The sequence below is a fragment of the Papaver somniferum genome, chromosome 2 (assembly GCF_003573695.1).
Source record: "Papaver somniferum cultivar HN1 chromosome 2, ASM357369v1, whole genome shotgun sequence".
In the NCBI taxonomy this organism is placed as follows: domain Eukaryota; kingdom Viridiplantae; phylum Streptophyta; class Magnoliopsida; order Ranunculales; family Papaveraceae; genus Papaver; species Papaver somniferum.
The window spans coordinates 13,317,445-13,321,557 of record NC_039359.1 but is presented as its reverse complement, the minus strand read 5'-3'; the positions used below and the strand labels follow the sequence as shown (position 1 = coordinate 13,321,557).

The window sequence follows — 4,113 nt, the reverse complement described above, 5'->3', positions numbered from 1 at the left end:
CGCGCCAGGTAGGGATCGAACCTACGACTTTCTGCTTAGGAAACAGACGCTCTATCCACTGAGCTACAGGCGCTAATTTCTGTTTAGTGTTTTCGCTCATAAACTGACAGTCTATTAAGAACCACCTCAAAAAACAAGAATGAGGCTTCTTTCCGTTGCGCTGAGACGCTGATCACCAGTTTACCGTTTACAAACTTCTTTTCGTGGCACAGAGCATGTCAGGCAGCCATGTGGCTGTTCTGCAGCCTCCCTTGTTACCACATTTAAGAACAGAAAGGGCCAAAAGAATGAAATACCCCATCCCACAAATCACAGAAAACTTATAGACAACTGTTACCATTTCCGCTAACAAAAAAGTGTTCACTTTTCTTATGCATGACATAAGCTTGTCTAATGGACACTTCGAAGATATCATACCCTTCTTTTTTTTACCAAAAAGGAAAAAAAAAATGAAAGGTAGGTTCTTCAAACCCTACTCCCTACAAATAATCAACTACCAAATGTTACAAAGAAAGTACCTTTGTATCTCCTCCTCATTCATTACCAAGGATGAAAGATTTGAAAATCCCCATTACAAATAACCTGCTAACCTTAATTCAATGCTCATCTCACCAGAGAAGAGGACAGTCCACCATTGATTACTAGCTCAAAAATATCTTAAAGAATATCAAACAAGATGAAATATAATCAAGAAACCATATAAATTAAAAATCACATCCCAACACAAATAAAAAAAAATGCAGACTTAACAAGGTAATTAATCTAACAATATTTAAGATTTTTCAAACAGTCTCTCTATTAAGCTACATGCACTAGTTTCTGCTTAATATTTATGCTAGTAGAGTATCCTTAATACTGAAAGTCTGTCACAGACTCACAGTCACTAGAATCAGCCTGTCACAGACTCACAGTCACTTAGAAGTTAGAATACCAGCTCTTACCTGGTTAGCTGATTAAGGTGAGTCCTGTTTTTGCTGGAGTAATTAGTGCCAAACCACAGATATAATATCCCTACATTCCGTTGTCATTGGTCAGATACTAACACTTGAACTCTACAATCTTTAACACATAATAACACTAACCAAAATTGGTCATTCAAATGCTAACTGAAATAATTTAGTGATGACAAAACCTAAAGACAGTGAGGAATATGTCAAAGTGCAACCAGACATCAAAGAAAATGTGACACAGGACATAGCCAATTGCCACCATTGACACTCATTAACAAAAACTCTTCTTAAGCAGGACATAAAAACTATTCAAGTTAATGGAACAACTACAAAGGTGCTAAATCTACTTCATATGCCATAGATGGTAATTGCCCTATAACATAATCAAGGATGAGAGATTTCAAAACCGGGTTCAAATAACCTGCTAAACTTTCCTTGTATTGATTGAATGCTCAGTTCAAACATGTTTTAAAATTTTGGAGGTTTTTCGGACTGATTCAACTTTTACCTCTCTAAAGAGGAGGAGAGTCGTAACAGTATAAGAGCTTGCAACTCATATCAAAAGAGTACAAATAATCAAGCCAACCATTAATAACGAAGAACATCCAACATAATCAAGATGCTATACTGCCATATGAATAAAGGATCATAAAACACAAATAACACCACAGCATATAAATTCAAACTTAAGATTGTATTTCATCCCACAATATTAAAGGGTTTTCCAAAATGTAAATGTAAATGAAACCAAACAGACCAAATTACCAAATCAAGACCTCCAAGAACTAAGTAGATAAGTAAACTATAGCCATTTTTACACAACCCTATAGTCACCATATGCTCCAAATCCCTTAAAACAAGAAACCCAAATGTAAACCACCTTTACCTTGTACTGCTTAAACCGTCAACTAAGATTCAGCATTCCACAAAACCGCCAAACCACTACTTACTTGCCTTCGTAGCCATTAAGTGCTTAGCCATCTTGAAAGCAACAACAACGTCAAGACAAGCATACAAAACCTGATCATAAGTAAGATATTCAGCATCCCATCTACTCATAGTAACCTTCTTAGGCTTAACCATGTTTAAGCCTAAAACAGCTTCAGTCAAATCCCTCAACCCCATTTTCTTCAGTTCAATCTTATTCAATTTCTGAGCAGCCAAAACCCTCAAATCAAGAGTATTACCAACCCCTAGCTCATAATCACATAAAATCTTCTCAACATCTTCATTGATACCAACACCAACAAAAGTAAAACTAGGGTTTCCAAGAAAGTCAATCAAGGATTTAGGCATTTTATCTAAATACATCAACTGAATGATTAAACATCTAGAACCAACACAGAGTTGCATAATAGATACCTTGTTTTCTTGATTTTTGTGGAAATTTGGTCTCCATTCAACATCAAAACCAACTATGAGATTGTTAAGTGCAGAACCGAAATCTTCATAGAGCTTTGACATCCAATCGTCTACGACTGATGCAGTTTGAGTAAGAACAGTGTTGATTTCATCACTGTGGAATTTCACAGTGTAACTTTGGTGAGTATCGGTTGTACAGTTCAGATCCTCGATTGAAAATGGTGAGTTGCTCATGGTGGGTTTCTCTGGGAGATCTTCCTTCAGCTCGCTCTACTTTTTACCTACCTCTTTCAAAGAAAAGTGAAAATATTCCCTGGCCAAAAATGTACCCGAGGAAAGTGTTTATGCGCGTGCTGGGTGCATTACTTGTAAGAGAGGTTAAATACCAAAGATCTAGGAATATTATGCACGCTGATTCTTTTGTTTTTATTTTGTCTTGGAAGTCTAAATTAACATTTTTTATAAGTAAAATTTGGCTATCAGTGCAAAATCACATCCTTCAGGAAATACCATTACCAATTAAAATGAGAAAAATAAATATATGGACGTCATCTTCACAATTAAAAACCAAACCGTAACTATTTGTAATTAATATTTTGGAAATGTGTTCCTCTTTCAAAGTGCTACTTGTCTACTGAAATTGATCGTATTCCGACATGTATAACACCGCCGTCTATTACTTTGAAAATGAGCTGTTGAAAATCAGCGGATTTTTAGCCATTGAAATTAAGACCCGTAGATTGTGAGGTTTAATAATTCGCGATGTACTCATTTTTGGTAGGCAAGTAGAACTTTGAAAGATGAACATATTTCTAAAATATTAGCTTCAAATCCGTTACAGTTAGGTTTTTATTCACAAAAATGACGTCCAACATGTGAGATAGTGTGAGAATGAAAGTGTAAATGGATACTTCCCCTTCATATAATACACATTTTTATAAGAAAAATTACGTTGGAGGCTACTCGGAGGTGACAGGCTCATTGAGGGATGCCTATAGTCTAGATAGAGTCATACCCTCATCACTTACCCATTTCAGATTATTTGCCATTGATGCATATATAATAAGGTTTTTACATAAAAAGAAAAAAGATAAAATAAATACAAAAAATAAACAGTAAACAGTAAAATCACATATATTCCTAGAAGAAGATATGTGATACGGTGTTAGACATGTATATGTTGCTCATTAAAATCTGGTAAGGAAAACTCATTGAGATAAGACGGGAAAAAAAAGAGTGCAACCTAAGAAACAAGCTTAAAAGTAGATGTGCATGGATAGCCAATACATTTATACTTCTTCTGTAACCTATGAAATCTTCGGTCTTCGTCGGTACCTAGTGCGTTGTCTTCCAATAATACTGACAGTATGTAAGTATCCATAAGCAAGTTGTGAGATTTTAGCGATCCTGCTCGTGATATAAATATCAAAGTGGGTTCCTGAGTCATTATAGCAATGACAAGATAGGTAGAAGTATTACGCGACCTATTCAAGAGCAGGTGATTGTGGATGACGATTGAGCCATAACCGTGATGGAGGACTTATTTGGTGAGTGATGAGGTTGCATATTCGAGAAAACACAACAACTGGGATCATCATCCCTTGAGATTAAACTACTTAAAGAAGAAACCAGAATAACATAGTTCGTGTTGATTTCAACATATTGTTTTACACGAGCCTTCATTTCCTACTCAAAGAAAAAACACAAAGATGATTAAGTTACAAACTATCCTTGTGCATTCACAATATAAATTATATAGAAGCGCAAATAAAACAAATAAGTTAAAAAAGGAAAAAACATT

The 4,113-nt window shown here is 35.4% G+C and overlaps 1 non-coding gene across 1 annotated transcript; it reads right to left on the bottom strand.

Moving 5' to 3' along the window:
- TRNAR-CCU lies at nucleotides 1-73 on the bottom strand. Its single transcript has one exon. It is a non-coding gene; the product is annotated as a tRNA-Arg (tRNA).
- Nucleotides 74-4,113: the final 4,040 nt, after the last annotated feature.